Source organism: Ranitomeya imitator, chromosome 10, assembly GCF_032444005.1.
Source record: "Ranitomeya imitator isolate aRanImi1 chromosome 10, aRanImi1.pri, whole genome shotgun sequence".
Lineage (NCBI taxonomy): Eukaryota > Metazoa > Chordata > Amphibia > Anura > Dendrobatidae > Ranitomeya > Ranitomeya imitator.
The window spans coordinates 24,910,990-24,933,431 of record NC_091291.1 but is presented as its reverse complement, the minus strand read 5'-3'; the positions used below and the strand labels follow the sequence as shown (position 1 = coordinate 24,933,431).

The following is a 22,442-nucleotide window of genomic DNA, read 5'->3' as shown; positions in this document are numbered from 1 at the left end:
TTCTTACTCATTTTCTATGTATTTATTAATATTCCATTGTATTCTCCACTACTTCGCACACATTATATACAGTCAGCGAGGTTCCTACAGGTCATGTCACCCCGGTACTACTGTATCTATGGAGATGTTGACCTGGTTTTTGCTACCCATGGAAAGATATTCACCAGGATGACCCTAGACTGCCCTCATTGTCCGCCCCGTTCACATTTGGTTGCTATTTTTCTATTCCTTGAAGACATTTCTTCTTCGAAAATGGTTTCAACCCTTTTACCACTGACTTCAGTGTCTTCATTTCTCCAATGGAAAAGTCTGTTGTGAATTTTCTGACTGTGAACACGTTGTTGTACGTACATAGTGGTTACGTTATTCCGTAATAGCGCATTCTCCATTGTTTTAATGGTTTGTCGTTCACCCGTCAAAATAAGCTGCCCAATGTGTCCATGATGAATGACACTATTTCTGACCATTATATGACTTATATCTTGGATTTGGAGAAAGTGGCTCTTAAGGGTAGAAGAAGAAGAGGCTCTTAAGTGGAGAAAGAAGCAGATTAGGCTTTGTATGTATGCGGAGAAGAAAACGTTATATTTTCTCATTACTAGTAATATGTAAATTTGCAATAATACTATTTTTAATGCTTTTAAGAGTCAATAGTCATCATCATATTCTGACGGATATCACGTGGCTGTCGTAAACCTGGAGAATAGGGCGGCAGTAAAGACAAGCAACAGTAAACTCCTGTGGACGCTGTCACTTTCATTCGAGCATGAAAAGTTGGATTTTATCCTGGTGGTATTTACTTTCATGCTTATTTCTGAGGTTTTGATGACTTCACACATGTCCGCGGTGGTGCAGCCTCGCATGGTGGCAACATGGTGGTGCCCCTCTATGGAAAAAGGATGGGAAAAGCTTCAGTGGGTCCTTTTATGCGCATCTTCCAACATTATACAAAGCAAAACCTGATCATAATGATCTAAAAAAGCAATAATTATAAATATCTGCGCAGAACTGACCTGTAGCAGACATATAGCGTGAAATACATCGCGTCTCCCCAGCAATACAGTTCACATAGGCGTTACAATCACAGTTTCTAGCGTTGGTAGCAAAGCACGATTTACACCTAATCCCATTGCCCTTGACTTTTTCATCTTTAGAGAAAACTTTATCTGGTAGAACTTGCAGTAAAAGAAAACAAAAAAAAAAAAAAAAAAGAGGTTACGTTTTATCATCAGCTTTTCATATTAAAATAATTAAAAAAAAGTTGCAATTCGTACGTTGACCACTAGATGTCAGTAAAGCTCTAACTCCAAAATTGAGTTTTGCTTTACAGCCTACAGTAAAACGTACTGTTATTTTCTCCTTATCACAAATAAGACAAAGTAATGATTCTATTCTATGATTAATCCCACCGTGGGTGTATTGGGACACAATAACACACTATTTTGAAGCCTCAATAATTCATTATATTGGGGGCCAAAAGTAGAAAATGATCCCAAAACGTGGTGCTTTAAAATTAAAATATTATTTTTATCGATTAAACAATTTAAAAACATGCTAATTGAAAAGGTACTAGATCCAGTGAAAGAGGGACCTAAATGCCATGGGGTATTCCAAAACACATGACCACAAATGAGGTAGAAATAAGCCAATGTATAAATTGGCATAAAGAGTAAAGTGTACTACAAAACAATTCTTGGGTGTATGAAATCCATAAATATGAATTAAATATTGGCAATATTAGAAACAGATCCTTGAAAAAACATCATGTGCCTATTTCAATAATGGCTATACTGATGTGCTTGTCAGCAAGTGGATAACTATGAGTCAGATGTTATGTTCCTTAATAAGTCCTATACTGCTACTATATACACATTTTAGTTGCACTGATGTAATAACATTGCCTAAGTTAGTACCAAAATGGCATAATGTACCTGATATTGGCCACATGGAAATCTCCCGGCGTCCCTCTACCCCGACGCGCGTTTCGCTATGCTTTTCTGGAAGGCGTGTCAGGGCAGGGGGCATGTCAGTTTAAATAACGGGGGCTATGGTGCTGAATGGATGAGGGGGACTATGTGAAAAAGGAAAAGAACAAGCAGTTCTGGAATTAATGGTGCGTGCGTCAGTGCAGTTTTATTTTGGAGCAGCCAGGCGGCTCTGTGAGTCCTAACCTGAAGTCTAATAAGTCTATAGATTTTGTATCATATAAAGCATGCAACTTACATAATGACATCTCGTCTATGACTTACTGATGGGGCTGATAGGAGTGCACTTGTTAGTGCTGCAGCAGGTGGCATTAATCCTCAGGACACCTTTGTCAAACCGCACAAATCCCGTCTTTTGTCGCGAGCAGTTACCGCAGAATCTCATAAAGAAAGAAATTTCCCTTGCACCTTGTAAAATATTAAAATAAAAATCGCTTTAAAGAAAAGAATCTTGCATGTAAAGTGCAGGACCAAAAGTTTGGACACACCTTCTCATTTAAAGATTTTTCTGTATTTTCACGACTATGAACATTGTACATTCACACTGAAGGCATCAAAACTATGAATTAACACATGTGGAATTATATACTTAACAAAAAAGTGTGATACAACTGAAAATATGTCTTATGTTCTAGGTTCTTCAAAGTGGCCGCCTTTTGCTTTGATGACTGCTTTGCACACTCTTGGCATTCTCTTGATGAGCTTCAAGAGGTAGTCTTGCATTTCATTCAGTTTCCACAGCTTTCAGCTTTACCTGCGCTGGTTATCAAAAATAGAGCCGTCCGCAGGTCATTTTTTAAAATTTATTTATTACACTGGTCCAGTTACCTTTCAGTTATCCGAACCAAACTTTTTTTTTTAAATGTTCAGCTGAACTCGACAAATCCGAACATCTTCTGGCTCACCAGTCACTAATCTTCATCCAGGAGAAAAGTTCCTTCTATTAATTTAATTTTTCATGGTGTTGTGTCTACTGTAATTAGACTTCAGATCCGCAGCCTGATGTCCTTACCTTCAGGAAGTCAGAGCTCACTGATTAGTACCATCCTTGGTAATGTCTGTTCCTTCTTTCCTTTTTTTTTTTGTTTAAATGTTTCCTGTTTCTTTTTAATGATCTCCAGATCGTAAACCATTTAATTTATAGAGGAGACTTTACCAAGAGAAATCCCAGGTGCATGTAATACACAACATACACATGAACGTCATTGAAACAACATAAAAATATACACTATGAACACAACACACACATACATACACTATAAATACGACATACATATATGCATTACATACATATTATTATGACTTTATTATTATAGCGAAATGTATTCTATGTATACACTATAAACACAATATACATAAATACAGTATAAGTACAACATACATATATACACTATGAACACAGCATACATACATACACTATAAACACAACATACATATACAGTATAAATACAACACACATATATAAACTATACACACAGCATACATACCGTATATACTCGAGTATAAGCCGAGAATTTCAGCCCATTTTTTAGGCTGGAATTGCCCCTCTCGGCTTATACTCGAGTCATACCCGGGGTCGGCAGGGGAGGGGGAGCGGCAGCTGTGTAATAATACTCACCTGCTCCTGGCGCGGTCCCTGCACATCCCTGGTTCTCCGGGGACTGACAGCTTCTTCCAGTAGTGAGCGGTCACATGGTACCGCTCATTAGAGTAATGAATATGGACCCGACTCCTCTCCCATAGGGGTGGAGCCGCATATTCATTACTGTAATGAGCGGTACCAGTGACCGCTCAACACTGGAAGAAGCTGCCGGCGCCCGGAGAACCAGGGACGTGCAGGGACCTCGCCAGGAGCAGGTGAGTATGACGGGGGCAGTGCGCGATATTCACCTGTCCTCGTTCCACCGTCGGGCACCGCTCCATCTTCCGCGTCGTCTGCAGTGACGCTCAGGTCAGAGGGTGCGATGACGCGATTAGTGTGCGCACCGCCCTCTGCCTAAACAGTCAGTGCAGAGGATGCGGTAGACACAGCGGCGCCCGGCGGTGGAATGCGGACAGGTGACTATAGCAAGTGCCGGGAGCCTGAGCGACGAGAGGGGAGTATGTCATTTTTTTTTTTAATCGCAGCAACAGCAAATGGGGCATAATAGTCTATAGAGCATCTTATGGGGCCATAATCAGAACCCTGAGACTATCACAGAGCAGGTGCATTTATACGGAGACTTGATTACACACAGGTGGATTATATTTATCATCATTAGGCATTTAGGACACATTGGATCATTCAGAGAACCACAATGAGCTTCTGCACTGAAAGTAAAGGGGCCGAATAATATTGCTCGCCCCACTTTTCAGTTTTTGAATTTCCACAAAAATGTAAAATAACCAATACATTTCATTCAACTTCACAATTGTGTTCCACTTGTTTTTGATTCTTCACCAAAAATTTACATTTGGTATCTTTATGTTTGAAGCATGATATGTGGGAAAAGGTTGAAAAGTTCCAGGGAGCCGAGTACTTTCGCAAGGCACTGTATACATATAAACTATGCACACAATATACATATATACACTATAAACACACACACAAAAGAAACACAATACGCTTATGCACTATGTTTCTCTTTCTTAGAATCATAAAAATCATAGAATCCTAGAGTTTTAGTGTTGGAAGGGTCCTCCTGGGTCATCTGGTCCAACCCCCTGTTCAATGCAGGAGTCACTAAACCATCTCAGACAGATGTCTGTCCAGCCTCTGTCTGAAGACTTCCATTGAAGGAGAACTCACCACCTCTTGTGGCCGCCAGTTCCACTCATTGATTGACCTCACTGTCAAAAAGTATTTTTTAATATCTAATCTGTATCTTCTACCTTTCAGTTTTCTTCCATTGCTTCTCATGTTTCCATGTACAAATGAGAATAATGATGATCCCTCTACACAGTGACAGCCCTTCAGATATTTGTAGACAGTTATTAAGTCTCCTCTTAATTCCCAGATCCTTTAAACATTCCTCGTAGGACGTACTTTGCAGTACGCTCACCATCCTAGTAGCTCTTCTCTGAGGTTTCTCTAGTTTTTCAATGTCTTTTTTATAATGTGGAGCCCAGAACTGGACACAGTATTCCAGATGAGGTCTGACCAAGGAGGAGTAGAGGATAGGGTTGAGCGAAACGGGTCGAACATTTTCAAAAGTCGCCGACTTTTGGCGAAGTCGAGTTTCATGAAACCCGATCCGACCCCTGTGCGTGGTCGGCCATGCGGTACGCGACTTTCGCGCCAAAGTCGCGTTTCAATGACGCGAAAAGCGCCATTTCTCAGCCAATGAAGGTAAACGCAGAGTGTGGGCAGCGTGATGACATAGGTCCTGGTCCCCACCATCTTAGAGAAGGGCATTGCAGTGATTGGCTTGCTGTCTGCGGCGTCACAGGGGCTATAAAGGGGAGTTCCCGCCGACCGCCATGTTACTGCTGCTGATCTGAGCATAGGGAGAGGTTGCTGCCGCTTCGTCAGAAGCAGGGATAGCGTTAGGCAGGGTCCATTAACCACCAAACCGCTTGTGCTGCAGCGATTTCCACTGTCCAACACCACCCTCGGTGTGCAGGGACAGTGGAAGTTTTTTTTTTTTTCCCCTCAGCGCTGTAGCTCATTGGGCTGCCCTAGAAGGCTCCCTGATAGCTGCATTGCTGTGTGTACGCCGCTGTGCAAACCAACTGCTTTTTTCAAAGCACAAATCCTCTTGTTCCTTCCTTTCTGCACAGCTATCTTGTTTGTTTGTCCACACTTTTTATTTAATTTGTGCATCAGTCCACTCCTTATTGCTGCCTGCCATACCTGGCTGAGATTACTGCAGGGAGATAGTAATTGAAGGACAGTTCCTTTTTTTTTTTTTTTTTTTTTGTGGGAGATTAAGATTGGCAATTTCTGCTAGAGTGCCATCCCTGTCTGTGTCATCTCTCACTCAGTGGGCCATAGAAAGCCTATTTATTTTTTTGCTTGATTTGGGTTCCAAAATCTACCAGAAAAAATCACAACATCAATCAGTGGGAGAAAAATATTGGCCTCAGGGCTTGTGTGCCACTCCTTACTCCTGTGTGTGCCATCTCTCACTCAGTGGGCCATAGAAAGCCTATTAATTTTTTTGCTTGATTTGGGTTCTAAATTCTACCTGAAAAAATCAATAAATCAATCAGTGGGAGATTAATATTGGCCTCTGGGCTTGTGTGCCACTCCTGACTCCTGTGTGCGTCCTCTCTCACTCAGTGGGCCCTACAAAGCCTTTTTTTTTTTTTTTTTTCCTAAATTCTCCCTGAAACAATCATTTCATTTTATTTGTTTTATAAATTCTTCTGTAAAAAATAATTTTTTTTTAATTTTTTTTTTTTCTGAAGTCTCCCTTTTAAAAAAAACAAACACAAATCAGTGGGAGATAAATATTTACATTTGTGCTTCAGTGACAGTCCTGCGTGTGTGGCATCTCATTTGTTGCCACCAACAACAGAGTGTGTAACATTGGGCCTGATTTTCGCTGTGGTCTCACCCACCTGTAAGGGGGTAGCTAAATCATACTGAAGTTATAGCTCACCGTGTAAGTTGTGTGACAGCAACAAATACCGTTCGTTTGGTAACGTTTTTAAAACAATGAGGAAGTCTGGTGGAAGAGGTCGTGGCCGGGGGCGTTCATTGTCAGCTGGTAATGAGGGTAGTGGTAGTGGTGGAGCATCAGATGGTCGTGGGAAAAAAAATATTGCACCTAAGTCTGGAGCTGTGGAGCCAGGTTCGTCGTCTGGCTACACAAGGCCTCGAAACCTCCCTTTTCTGGGAGTAGGAAAACCGCTTTTAAAGCCGGAGCAGCAAGAGCAAGTTTTGGCTTATCTTGCTGACTCAGCCTCTAGCTCTTTTGCCTCCTCTCGTGAAACTGGTAAAAGTAAAAGCAGCGCGTCGTTAGTGGATGTTCACGGTCAGGGACAAGTCGCTTCCTTGTCCTCTTCAGCAAAAACAACAACAGAGAAGAATGCAGCAGGCGACACAACGGGTTACTCCATGGAGCTCTTTACACATACCGTCCCTGGCTTAGAAAGTGAAGCAATTAACAGTCCATGCCCATTACAAGTTGAATCTGACATGGAGTGCACTGATGCACAGCCACAGCCAGACTACTATGCTGGTCCTTTGACTCAGACCACAACATTGCCCTCGCAGGGTGCTGATCAAGAATCAGACCCTGATGAGACTATGTTGCCCCATCACGAACGCTATACCACCGACCGACACGGTGACACAGACGAAGTTGCACACGAGCTACAAGAAGAGGTAATAGATGACCCAGTTCTTGACCCCGATTGGCAGCCATTGGGGGAACAGGGTGCAGGCGGCAGCAGTTCTGAAGCGGAGGAGGAGGGGCCGCAGCAGGCATCAACATCGCAACAGGTTCCATCTGCCGGGCCCGTATCTTGGCCAAAACGCGTGGCAAAGTCAAAACCTGTTGGAGGACAGCGTGGCCATCCGGTTAAAGCTCAGTCTGCAATGCCTGAAAAGGTATCCGATGCTAGAAAGAGTGCAGTCTGGCATTTTTTTAAACAACATCCAATTGATCAGCACAAAGTAATCTGTCAAAAATGTTCAACTACCTTAAGCAGAGGGCAGAATCTGAAAAGTCTCAATACAAGTTGCATGCATAGACATTTAACCACCATGCATTTGCAAGCTTGGACTAACTACCAAACGTCCCTTAAGGTTGTAGCACCCTCGGCCAATGAAGCTACTCATCAACGCAACATCCCTTCCGGCAGTGTAGGGCCACCATTTTCTGCACCACCTGCAGTATCTGTGCAGGTTTCTTTGCCAGGCCAAAGCAGTCAGGGTCAGGGAATCTCCAGTTTCGTAGTAGGAAACACTGCATCTAGGGCACCGGCGGCAACAATACCATCTCCCACCATCTCTCAGTCTGCCATGTCCACCGGCACCCCCGCTAGTTCCACGATCTCCAGCTCTCCAGTCCAGCTCACCCTACATGAGACTATGGTTAGAAAAAGGAAGTACTTAGCCTCGCATCCGCGTACACAGGGTTTGAACGCCCACATAGCTAGACTAATCTCGTTAGAGATGATGCCCTACCGGTTAGTTGAAAGCGAAGCTTTCAAAGACCTGATGGACTACGCTGTACCATGCTACGAGCTACCCAGTCGACACTTTTTTTCCAGAAAAGCCATCCCAGCCCTCCACCAGCATGTTAAAGAGCGCATCGTCCATGCACTCAGGCAATCTGTGAGCACAAAGGTGCACCTGACAACAGATGCATGGACCAGTAGGCATGGCCAGGGACGTTACGTGTCCATCACGGCACACTGGGTAAATGTGGTGGATTCAGGGTCCACAGGGGACAGCAAGTTTGGGACAGTTCTGCCTAGCCCACGGTCTAGGAAACAGTTGGCTGTAGCCGTTCACACCCCCTCCTCCTCCTCCTCCTCCTCGTCCTCCTGCAGAAGCGAGAGCTCGTCCACAGACCGCAGTCGCACAACCACTCCATCCGCAGCTGCCACTGTTGCACACCAGGTCTCCCATTATGGGGCAGCTACTGGCAAACGTCAGCAGGCTGTATTGGCTATGAAGTGTTTGGGCGACAACAGACACACCGCGGAAGTTCTGTCCGAGTTCTTGCAGCAAGAAACGCAGTCGTGGCTGGGCACTGTAGATCTTGAGGCAGGCAAGGTAGTGAGTGATAACGGAAGGAATTTCATGGCTGCCATCTCCCTTTCCCAACTGAAACACATTCCTTGCCTGGCTCACACCTTAAACCTGGTGGTGCAGTGCTTCCTGAAAAGTTATCCGGGGTTATCCGACCTGCTCCTCAAACTGCGTGGACTTTGCGCACATATCCGCCGTTCGCCTGTACACTCCAGCCGTATGCAGACCTATCAGCGTTCTTTGAACCTTCCCCAGCATCGCCTAATCATAGACGTTGTTACAAGGTGGAACTCAACACTGCACATGCTTCAGAGACTGTGCGAACAGAGGCGGGCTGTTATGTTTTTGTGGGAGGATACACATACACGGGCAGGCAGTAGGATGGCAGACATGGAGTTGTCAGGTGTGCAGTGGTCGAAGATTCAAGACATGTGTCAAGTCCTTCAGTGTTTTGAGGAATGCACACGGCTGGTTAGTGCAGACAACGCCATAATAAGCATGAGCATCCCCCTAATGTGTCTGCTGATGCAAAGTTTGACGCACATAAAGGATCAGGCGTCTGCACCAGAGGAAGAGGAAAGCCTTGATGACAGTCAGCCATTGTCTGGTCAGGGCAGTGTACAGGACGAGGTAGCGGGCGAAGAGGAGGTGGAGGATGAGGAGGATGATGGGGATGAGTATATTTTTAATGAGGAAGCTTTCCCGGGGTCATTGGAAATTGGTGGCGTGGCAAGGGCGGGTTCTGGTTTTTTGAGGGACACAAGTGACGTAGATTTGCCTGCAACTGCCCCTCAACCAAGCACAACCGCAGATTTGACAACTGGAACTTAGGCCCACATGGCGGATTATGCCTTGCGTATCCTCAAAAGGGACACACGCATAACTAAAATGATGAACGATGACGATTACTGGTTGGCCTGCCTCCTTGATCCTCGCTATAAAGGCAAATTGCAAAATATTATGCCACATGAGAACTTGGAACTAATATTAGCAACAAAACAATCAACTCTTGTTGACCGTTTGCTTCTGGCATTCCCTGCACACAGCGCCCGTGATCGTTCTCACACGAGCTCCAGGGACCAGCAGACCAGAGGTGTTAGAGGGGCAGAAATCAGAAGTGGCGTTGGCCAGAGGGGTTTTCTGACCAGGTTGTGGAGTGATTTTGCTATGACCGCAGACAGGACAGGTACTGCAGCATCAATTCAAAGTGACAGGAGACAACATTTGTCCAGTATGGTTACAAACTATTTTTCATCCCTTATCGACGTTCTCCCTCAACCGTCATTCCCATTTGATTACTGGGCATCCAAATTAGACACCTGGCCAGAATTGGCAGAATATGCATTGCAGGAGCTTGCTTGCCCGGCAGCTAGTGTCCTATCAGAAAGAGTATTCAGTGCTGCAGGTTCAATACTAACTGAAAAAAGGACTCGTCTGGCTACCCAAAATGTAGATGATCTAACCTTCATTAAAATGAACCACAACTGGATTTCGAAATCTTTTGCCCCACCTTGCCCGGCTGACACCTAACTTTCCTATGAAAAGGTCTTGCCTGTGGACTCTTCTGAATGACTTTTCCAATCTCGTAATTTTCTGCACCTGATTGTCCAGCATACGACATGTTTACTCCTAACAAAATGGCCAAACTCCCCACACGGGGCCGTGGTATCGCCACTTTGCGCCAGCACCCGTGAGAGTGCTGTTTGTCTGAAGAGGTGGGTGTGCCCGCTTTTGGTCGACGGCACTGCCACTGGGTCCCTCATAGTACAATAAAGTGTCTCTGGCGGTGGTGGTGCGCACCCAACGTCAGACACACCATTGTAATATGAGGGGCCCTGGGCCTGTACCGCCGGCCACAAGACAGTTCCCCCCTCCAGCTCAAACAGTGCTCTACCACTAGCAAAATTATCTCTCACAGCTTCACCAATGTTTAGTCTATGCGCTGACATCCTTCAATGCCTGGCACTGACAATACCATTGTTTTGACATTTTTGTTATGTTAGGCCTTCGAAGCCTGTCTGCGGTCCGTTCTTTCTACAACTACTACACTGACCAGGCCACTGCTGGCCGTGTTCCCCTGGAACCAATTTAAACTTGGCTACATCCAGCCCAATTTTGTTATGTTAGGCCTTCTTAGCCTGTCTGCCGTCACTCCTTCCACTAGACTTCCACTGACCAGACCACTGTTGCCCGTGTACCCCTGAAACCAATTTTAAATTGCCAACAGCCAAATGTTATTATGTTAGGCCTTTGATGCCTGTCTGCCGTCACTCCTTCCACTAGACTTCCACTGACCAGACCACTGTTGCCCGTGTACCCCTGGAACCAATTTTAAATTGCCAACAGCCCAATGTTATGATGTTAGGCCTTTGATGCCTGTCTGCCGTCACTCCTTCCACTAGGCCTCCACTGACCTGTCTACTGCTGCCCGTGTTCCCATGGAACCAATTGTAAATTGCCTACAGCCAGCCCATTTTATTACGTTAGGCCTTCGAAGCCTGTCTGCGGTCCCTCCTTCCACTAGGCCTCCACTTACCTGTCTACTGCTGCCCGTGTTCCCCTGGAACCAATTTTAAATTGCCTACAGGCAGCCCAATTTATTATGTTAGGCCTTCGAAGCCTGTCTGCGGTCCCTCCTTCCACTAGGCCTCCACTTACCTGTCTACTGCTGCCCGTGTTCCCCTGGAACCAATTTTAAATTGCCTACAGCCAGCCCATTTTATTATGTTAGGCCTTCGAAGCCTGTCTGCGGTCCCTCCTTCCACTAGGCCTCCACTGACCTGTCTACTGCTGCCCGTGTTCCCCTGGAACCAATTTTAAATTGCCTACAGCCAGCCCATTTTATTATGTTAGGCCTTCGAAGCCTGTCTGCGGTCCCTCCTTCCACTAGGCCTCCACTTACCTGTCTACTGCTGCCCGTGTTCACCTGGAACCAATTTTAAATTGCCTACAGGCAGCCCAATTTATTATGTTAGGGCTTCGAAGCCTGTCTGCGGTCCCTCCTTCCACTAGGCCTCCACTGACCTGTCTACTGCTGCCCGTGTACCCCTTGAACCAACATCATAAAATAAAAAAAAAAGTATTTTGCTTATAAAAAAGAAAATACTGGTGAGATATCAAATGCAGACATTTTAACATTAAAAACAAACACACAACTAAAATCTGGTACAGTACTAAAAATGACCACCAGCTACAATTACTTTCTCCTGCAAGTAGTTAACTGAAAGGTTTTTTAAATTGAAAACACAGATATGGCATCCACCGAGTGTTGTCCTGTCGCGTCTTCTTTATATTATTGCCGAGAAGATGCAAAACAATGAAAATAATAAAATCATTAATTACCAAAATAATAGAGAAAGTCAACACCACATTGCAAATAAACATTCATTCCAAATAAAGAAGCAGGGCGCGTCCGAGGGTGAGTATATACCTAATAAGAATATAATCACCCTCGGACGCGCAATGCTTATTTCCAACAGCCTTCCTTCCTAAGAATCAGCCCTTCCGTGGTGTAGAGAGACGTTGTGTTACACTCCAAGGTGTTCCCCAGGTTGCCTTTCCTGAGCTTCGATCTTCCGGCTCTCGTTTAGTAGTTGTTGGAAACTACGCTGCATTAGGCCTTCAAATTGGGTATGGGGTGTAGAGAGATGGTGTGTTCCACTCCAAGGTGTTCCCCAGGTTGCCTTTCCTGAGCTTCGATCTTCCGGCTCTCGTTTAGTAGTTCTTGGAAACTACACTGCATTAGGCCTTCAAATTGGGTATGGGGTGTAGAGAGAGGGTGTGTTACACTCCAAGGTGTTCCCCAGGTTGCCTTTCCTGAGCTTCGATCTTCATGCTCTCGTTTAGTAGTTGTCGGAAACTACGCTGCATTAGGCCTACAAATTGGGTATGGGGTGTAGAGAGAGGGTTTGTTACACTCCAAGGTGTTCCCCAGGTTGCCTTTCCTGAGCTTCGATCTTCCGGCTCTCGTTTAGTAGTTCTTGGAAACTACACTGCATTAGGCCTTCAAATTGGGTATGGGGTGTAGAGAGAGGGTGTGTTACACTCCAAGGTGTTCCCCAGGTTGCCTTTCCTGAGCTTCGATCTTCCGGCTCTCGTTTAGTAGTTCTTGGAAACTACACTGCATTAGGCCTACAAATTGGGTATGGGGTGGAGAGAGATGGTGTGTTACACTCCAAGGTGTTCCCCAGGTTTCCTTGCCATTGCTTCGGTCTTCCGACTCTCGTTTAGTAGTTGTAGAAAAGTACACTGCATTAGGCCTACAAAATGGGTATGGGGTGGAGAGAGATGGTGTGTTACACTCCAAGGTGTTCCCCAGGTTGCCTTTCCTGAGCTTCTATCTTCAGGCTCTCATTAAATTGTGGTTAAATGGAACAACTGCATTTGGCGTACTAGTTGGTTTGGGGCCTACTATCGGTGTCTGCCACTCCTTGCTGTTCTCCTGGTTTCCTGTCCTGAAATTCCATTTTCAGGCTCTCGTTAAGTAGTTGTTAATGTTAGACTGCATTTGGCCTACTAGTTGGGTTGGGGCCTACTATCGGTGTCTGCCACTCCTTGCTGTTCTCCTCCACTGAACAAAGCTATGCCGCCTGTTTACTACGGTTGCCAATTTTGAACTGCATTTCGACTACTTACTGATTTGGCCCTACTCTCTGTGTCAGCCTCTCATTCCAGTTGTCCTCCACTGCAATGCCCCCTGGTTATTCCTGTGTTACCAATTTTGAACTGCATTTAGCCCACTTTATTCTTTGGGCCTATATCTGTGTTTCCACTTCATCGTGCCCATTGCCCAGCCAGTGATAGATGAGTCTGCTGGTACATTGACCCATAACGCAACATTCCCCGTGCATGCTACACAACAACATTGTGACCCTGCTGAAAGTCAGGTTGCTCTTCCCGCATACCATACCACCTTACACGGGGACAAAGAGGAAGGTGCAGATGAAAGTGCAGGTTCCTTCATCAGGTGGGGGGAGGAATACTAGTTGGCGACGTCACTGGCACAGGGCCTCTCATAGTACGCAAAAGTGTTGCTGCCGGTGGGAGGCGCCCCCGCCGTGCAAACACACCGCTGTACTTTGAGGGGCCCTGTGCCAGTGCCAATGCCAACAAGTGGGCCCCCCCCTGCTTGCTCAGGATCACAGCACTTGCAAAGTTGAAATACTTACCTCTCCCTGCTCCACTGCCGTGACGTGGTCCAGATTTCCTGGGCCCACTAATTACTTGAACCAGCCCTACCCCACACAACTTTAGCCAAATGACCCCCAATTTCAAATGCCTTCCAATTATTATAAGGTAAATTACGCTTGACAAGCTTCATTAAGAAGAATGGATGGTTTTGACATTAAAATGGGCACTCTAGGTGTTTTCCTGGCCCCCACTCACTGCCGACTATGCTGCCCCATTGACTTGCATTGGGTTTCGTGTTTCGGTCGATCCCGACTTTTCGCCATAATCGGCCGATTTCACTCGACCCGACTTTTGAGATAGTCGGGTTTCGCGAAACCCGGCTCGACTCTAAAAAGGTCAAGGTCGCTCAACTCTAGTAGAGGAGATAATTACTTAACGTGATCTAGACTCTATGCTTGTGTTTAACTCACCCAATCACCTCCAAGATTACTCCCGAATATCCCCGATCCTCTGGAATTCTGTGCCCCGACACATCCGGTTATCCACAACACTTGGATTCTTCAGACGGAACCTGAAAACCCACCTCTTCAAAAAAGCTTACAACCTGCAATGACCACACAGCCACCTCAACACCATCGGAGCTGCTGCAACCCCCGACCTCCTGTCTCCATCCCAACCATCCTGTAGAATGTAAGCCCGCAAGGGCAGGGTCCTCGCCCCTCTGTACCAGTCTGTCATTGTTAGTTTGTTTACTGTAGATGATATCTGTAATTTTTATGTAACCCCTTCTCATGTACAGCACCATGGAATCAATGGTGCTAAATATATAATATAATAATAAATATATACATACACACAAAAATACATTCATAAATACACATATATAAACAGTCTTGGACTGGCCCTCAGGAGAACAGGAGAATTCTCTGGTGAGCCTGTTGTGAATTCCGCTCTTGGGCTCCCTCCGGTGGTTGTAAGTGGCACTTTTGTGAGTTCTGCTCTTGGGCTCCCTCCGGTGGTTTTAAGTGGTATGGCTGCTCCTTGGATTTAGCAGTCTGCAGCTGCTTCCACTGATTGTCTTTCTGCTCGGCTATCTATGCCTGGCTCTTCCCTTCAGCCAGTGCCACTTGTCTAAGGTTCCTGGTTGGATTCACATCTCTCTTGGATTTCCCTGTTATCCTGACCAGTTCAGCAAAGTTAAGTCCTTGCTTGCTCTTTTCTGTCCACAGGTTGTGGACTTATACGTTCTGTGCTTTCTATGTTTGTCCAGCTTGTCAGTATGGATTAATTCAGTTAAGCTGGAAGCTCTGGGAAGCAGATTTACCCTCCACACCTTTAGTCAGGTGTGGAGATTTTTGTAAACTCTGTGTGGATTTTTTTTATTTTTTATACTGACCGCACAGTATTCCATCCTGTCCTATCTATCTAGCTAGACTGGCCTCCTGTGCTACATCCTGGTTTCATTCTGTGTATGTCTTTTCCCTCTCCACTCACAGTCATTACTTGTGGGGGGCTATCTATCCTTTGGGGATTTTCTCTGAGGCAAGATAGTTTTCCTGCTTCTATCTTTAGGGGTAGTTAGCTCTTAGGCTGTGACGAGGTGCCTAGGGAGTGTCAGGAGCATTCCACGGCTACTTCTAGTGTTGTGTTGAGCTTAGGGACTGCGGTCAGTACAGGTACCACTTCCTTCAGAGCTCGTCCCATGTTGCTTCTAAACCACCAGTTCATAACATGAGCCCCAGTGCAGGAGTGGGCCACAACCCTCTTACCCTCTTATATGAGCAGCACTTGGCACAATACACTTGATTCACTATGTACAAACAAAGGCAGAATCTTATTCATTTAACAATCTACCCAGTTCCTTGCTTTATAAATATGTGAATGAGGAAAAAGTCATATTTGCTTGTAGCTAAATGGTAAGTCCCTGAAGTTGATGTTACTGGTGGGCCCTTGACACCCCAGTCTGACTATGTATGTAAATATATTCATGCTGTGAAGTCTTTGGTGAGGAAGGGCGGCCTCAAACTGTCCCTGGAACTGGGACTCTAACTATCCCTTTCCCAGGGGTAATCTTGAAGGTAGAAAAGCCTGAGTCTCCAACTTTACTATGCCCACATTAAACCCTGATCTGTCCCTTTCCCCACCCTATGAGGGAATGGGACAGGAATGTAAGGTAAACAAGAAACAGAACCGAGGGTAACAGAAAGCAACAAACATAAACTCTCAACAAAAGTCAGGAGGTATATAGGGAAGGATATGAATGTACATTCTAGCTGGAAATAGGACAATAAGGAAAGCATACACCCAAAAACAGCACTCAACAATCTCCAGTAGCAACTACGAACTCCAATTCAGCACAGCATCTCCAAGGAGCTAGGAAGCAAAGCTTTCACTGGCAAGACAGAGAAGGTCTGGCCAGGTTTTATAGGGAGAGGCAATGACCAGATAAGAAGCCGCCGAAACGGAGCTGACCAGCTTAGAAAGGGTTATTAACTTCTTCAGCACCAAAGGAAACCAAATCCATTTAATATCGCACACAAATACACAGGCTAAATGGAAGATTTGCTATTCACAATCTTCTAACCCCAGATTTCCCAGGAAGACATGACACACTTATGATGACACTTACACACATAAATCAATATATTCATATATCCATACATACAAACACATAACTGCATACACACATAAATAGTTTCAAACATATGTATGTTGTACACATATAAATACATGCAGCACACATTAACACATGCTGCACATATACACCACACAAACATACACACACATACAGATTCACACGCATGACTGCACATTGACCAGCTGTAATTGGACTCTTAACTCACCTATTCTGGTTACTTCAAGCAGTGAGATGCACTCATCTTTGGCTGATGAACATTTCTGTGCAATTCCATGGCAGGAGTTTTCATTTTCTCCGGCGCACTTTACACACGACATCGGCACATCTAAAACAAGAGAGTGACACATTTGAGAAAACCCAACTTGGAGAAAATTCTTACAGTCAATCGGTGGATTGCAGAAAATGTCAAACTAGTTGATAAAGGCCTCTATTCTGCAAATTAATTCTAAATATCTATGGGGTTGCATTAGTCAGTAGTGATTTAGCTCAGGTACTATAGTTTGTGATGAATAGACATCAATTTGTTTTCCCTGGCAGCTTATTCATCCCGTGGGCTACAAACAAAACATGGGAGAGAGCTCCCCGAAGAGGAAAAAATCTCTGCATGATGAGCGGGATACAGGGAAAAAATGACAAAAGAATATTTAGAAAATCAGGAGTCAATTTTCCCTGAAGAGGAAATGTCTACTTAGATCACTGGACTACCACCGATCAGCTCATTGCCACGTGGCAATCTCTGACTAGTAACATGTCCCTTCACAACTCATTCCAATGGTCACCAGTCAACAAGATGCTTCTTCTTATTTGGCTTATCTTCACTGCTATCTTATTGGTTAAGACCAAGGCGTTAATGTTTCCTTCACACAGTGGCTTCAGGTTGCTAAAGAAGCCTGCAGCAGAAGACGTCATCAGGCCAAACGCAACACATTTTCTGATGTGTTGGGATGGTAAATTACTCTTCTTTTCGACTTTGGCCAATTTTCCTGACAACAGTCTTGTCCTTGGAAAACCATTCCGGATACCAGTAGTACTACTCCGTTAATGTTTCCTGCACACAGTGGCTTCAGGTTGCTAATGCAGCCTGCAGCAGAAGATGTCATCAGGCCAACTGGAACACATTTTCTGATGTGTTGGGATTGTTAATTACTCCTCTTTTTTACTTTGGCCAAGTTTCCTGACGACAGTCTTGTCCTTGAAAACCATTCCCGATACCTGTAGTACTATTCCGTTAATGTTTCCTGCACACAGTGGCTTCAGGTTGCTAAAGCAGCCTGCAGCAGAAGATGTCATCAGGCTAACTGGAACACATTTTCTGATTTGTTGGGATTGTTAATTACTCCTCTTTTTTACTTTGGCCAAGTTTCCTGACGATAGCCTTGTCCTTGAAAACCATTCCCGATACCAGTAGTACTACTCCTTTAATGTTTCCTGCACGCAGTGGCTTCAGGTTGCTAATACAGCCTGCAGCAGAAGATGTCATCAGGCCAAATGCAACAGATTTTCTGATTTGTTGGGATTGTTAATTGCTCTCCTTTTTGGCCAAATTTCCTGACTACAGTCTTGTCCTTGGAAAACCATTCACGATACTTGTAGTACTACTCCTGCCCCTGATGGTGTACTTGCCTTGTTGTTTGGAAGGAAAACCTGGTAACTGTGCTAATACTTATGGTTCTGCTTAGTTCAGACATTGTTCATAACTCATCTTTAGATCTGTCACTTCCTTTCTTCTTTCCTGGTAATGGTCTACACTACTCTTTGGCCGCATCACCAATTCATGAGTATTTTAAGAATCATACCTTGGAAAAACTCCAACATCCAACTCAATATCTCCTTGTTGCCAAAAATACAGGTGAAGATCAAGATTCCACAACTCAGTCTAGTTTGTTTAAAATGGACTTTGTCTTAGAGTCTACATTGCGAGACATGATACATCCCCCTTAAAAACACTTTGGAAATTAATGTGGGTCTTCTGCTATTCTTTTGAAGGCATCTCCATTACGTTTCAAAGCTTCTAAAGAGAGTTGCAAAAGCACGGCCAACTATCCATCCAAGAACGGGACGCAACTGTGCCCCATTCTCGAGAATCGAAGGGGTTCCTAGTAGAAGGATCTGTAAAATGTGAATTATTTATGTCATATCATTTGTGTAAGGAAAGAACACCCCAATAATCTTGAGGATTGATAAATAAATCTCTAAGAAGCACTGAAAGAGGTTTTGAAGGGTAAAAATTATAAACTATCAGTCTCACCTCTATTTGGTCCTCCTCATACCTGACCCACCACCACTCGCGACTCCATTTAATTTGTCATCCTTCTTCCTCCTCCACGTCATCCGCCACCATTAACCAATCCCTACGCTGTTACATGGGGCGTGTAAATAATGTACGCCACACTCCACATAGTCACAAAGGATGTAACACTCTTCGACCACATTTATTGCTTGCACACAAGGCAGCAAGGTGCTTAGGATCCCGAAAAAAAAGAAGCAGAAGGAGCGGCTGAGTCATGACTGGTTTGAGGAGTACCTTGCAGAGGTGAACGTAACCAAAAATTTTTTTAACCCCTTCCCTGCCCCCAAAAATCTAAACGGAATGGCAACCAAGAAGTTGGGCCGATGTAAGAATAAAACTTTAAATTCATCTTGCTTGATTTGTGCAAATTGAATTGCAAAAAAAAAATTGGATTTGCCTGATTTTTTTTTGCATGAATTCTAAACAAATTTGATTTGGTTTAAGAAAATGAAAATTCATAAATTGAATGGATTTGAATTAAAAAATGCAACATATGTTTAGTTTTTTTTTTATATATTACCCTTTTCAATGTATTTAATAAAGACATATATGCAAACCATGAAAATAAAAACTGCAATGACTATTATTATTCTTATTATTAGGATTTTATATACATGTATTGAAGACTTTTTCCGTATTTACAAAACAAATTCAAATAATACATAATAGCTGTGGACCATTGAGGTCACTTCACTCCATCATCCCCCCGTCTAGGTACCCACCTGTAGATGAGATGCTCCATAAGATGCAGAAGAACAGGAGACATGAGGTTTTCATGACTTTGGAGTTCCCGGAGGATGATCTGCAAACAAGTAGTTTACGGTGATGTCTGTGTTCAGATTTACTTTATAACAGGGCGTTGGCTTCATAAGATTATGCCATAAAAACACGGAGGGGAGGGGATAAATAAAATGGAAATGGCTAAGAGCAGGACAGTAAAAGCCTCAGTATTACATCAGGCGTGTCTGAACTATCAGCGATCGGGATGTCTGCTGTCTTATTGCGATGATTGTGAGCTGGAGAAATACCAGCGAGCACAGAAACAGCTGGAATGTAATGTCATTATGTATCAGGGACAACCAGCAGCAAAACAGAAGGGAAAAGATGGAGACGATAAGGCTAACATGAATATTGTAACATTTTACAGACACCAAAATATAAGATAATATTAAATTGTAATAAAGCATTAAATGGAATATATCAAATTAATACATCCTAACATTTGTAGATAAATGTCTCCAGAGCTGCACTCACTATTCTGCTGGTGCAGTCACTGTGTACATACATTACTGATCGTGAGTTACATCCTGTATTATCTCATCAAAGGATAATAAAAGAAGTGGCACTCACCAGTTTGCTGAAAAACTGTATTATACCCCAGAGCTGCACTCACTATTCTGCTGGTGCAGTCACTGTGTACATACATTACATTACTGATCCTGAGTTACATCCTGTATTATACCCCAGAGCTGCACTCACTATTCTGCTGGTGCAGTCACTGTGTACATACATTACATTACTGATCCTGAGTTACATCCTGTATTATACTCCAGAGCTGCACTCACTATTCTGCTGGTGCAGTCACTGTGTACATACATTACATTACTGATCCTGAGTTACATCCTGTATTATACTCCAGAGCTGCACTCACTATTCTGCTGGTGCAGTCACTGTGTACATACATTACATTACTGATCCTGAGTTACATCCTGTATTATACCCCAGAGCTGCACTCACTATTCTGCTGGTGCAGTCTCTGGGTACATATGTTACTGATCCTGAGTTACATCCCGTATTATACCCCAGAGCTGCACTCACTATTCTGCTGGTGAAGTCACTGTGTACATATATTATATTACTGATAGTGAGTTACATCCTGTATTATACTCCAGAGCTGCACTCACTATTCTGCTGGTGCAGTCGCTGTGTACATACATTACATTACTGATCCTGAGTTACATCCTGTATTATACCGCAGAGCTGCACTCACTATTCTGCTGGTGGAGTCACTGTGTACATACATTACATTACTGATCCTGCGTTACATCCTGTATTATACTCCAGAACTGCACTCACTATTCTGCTGGTGCAGTCACTGTGTACATACATTACATTACTGATCCTGAGTTACATCCTGTATTATACTCCAGAGCTGCACTCACTATTCTGCTGGTGCAGTCACTGTGTACATACATTACATTACTGATCCTGAGTTACATCCTGTATTATACTCCAGAGCTTCACTCACTATTCTGTTCTGTTGTGTACAGACATTACATTACTGATCCTGAATTACCTCCTTTATTATACTCCAGAGCTGCACTCACTATTCTGCTGGTGCAGTCACTGTGCTGTGTAAAGTACACCTTCCTTCACTGTGCATTGGCATGAAATGATGAAAATCTCGGGTGCAAGACTTGCAGACAGACACCAGTAAACTCAGCTTTTACAACTCATGCTATCACGTAGTGGAGTGTTAGTATGATCACTGGGATGACTAGTAGGGGGAAACCAATGACCTCTCGACTAATCTCGAACTAGATGTCATACTGGAAACAGATTTTTAACTTTTTTTTTCCATTTTACTGCTATCACTTACTGTACAAAAGCTTTGTTTGGTGGGGTATTAACATCAGAATAAACACAAGCTGGCGGTTTGAGGACACGGCTCAGGTTCTTTATAAAACATAATATAGTTATATACAGATTACATATAATCAATGAAAATTGTCTGTTCTGGGCTTGAGCTTTTTGGCTTTATCCTTCTTGGTCATGGAAAGAGAACGTTCAGTAATGGTCATAAATTGGATTCTACTGGTAGGCATTGGTACTACTGTACTTGTAACAAGAAGCAAAATTAATCTGAAATTCACAAGTGGACTGGAGACCAAGATAGTAGTTGTGGCTCGACTCCGGAGCTTTATCTGGAGACCTATGTCTGTGTGGTCGGTTTCCCTTTCTGCTTTACCACAGCCTGTGTTGTCCCTATCCAACTGTTAATAATGCTTTTGTCTTTCTTTTCCATTGCTTTGCTATTTTACTTCTGCGCAGGTGTTTTCACTTGTTTGGTTTGATCTATGGCACCTTGGGTGCAGCTATTTATACTCTCCTGGCATATTCAGTGTTTCCTGGCTATATTCAAAGTTAGATGGATATTCGCAAAGTCCCAGCTCCCCAGTCAAGGATTATCTTCCTGATGTTATCTTTATTGCTTTTCCTGTTGTTTTTTTGCATGTTCCCTTTTCCAGGACTCTTCTTATTTTGATACATTTAGGGTATAGGAGTTTTCACTTATACTGAAGTTTTTTTTTTATTCCTTTCCTTTTTTAGCATCTTTCATGTATGACTATTTGAACACGTCTTTAGCCCTGTGCTTCATCCTCTGTCTGTGTGCACCGCGTTCTGTTGTTGATGTTTTGGGTATAATTGAGGGTGCAGTGTCAGCCAATTTTCAGTGGGGTTCCATAAATTAATTTTAGGGTGCCAACCTCCTCAAACAGGTAGGGATTTGCCTAGTTTGTACAGTAATTTGTGGCGTGCAGGTTGAATATCTTCCTTGGTGTATTAATTTCTATGCAAGTGTTAGGGCTCAGTCATAACAAGAGGATGTATATAGACTGTCTATAATAAAGTCCACACTAGATACCATGCCACAGCCATATCCAGTAGCCGAGATCTACTGGTAGGACATAATCATGACAAAGAAACTGCCAA

The 22,442-nt window shown here is 43.8% G+C and overlaps 1 pseudogene; it reads right to left on the bottom strand.

Annotated features, from left to right (window-relative positions):
* Positions 1 to 19,597, bottom strand: LOC138652145 (uncharacterized; annotated as a pseudogene).
* Positions 19,598 to 22,442: the final 2,845 nt, after the last annotated feature.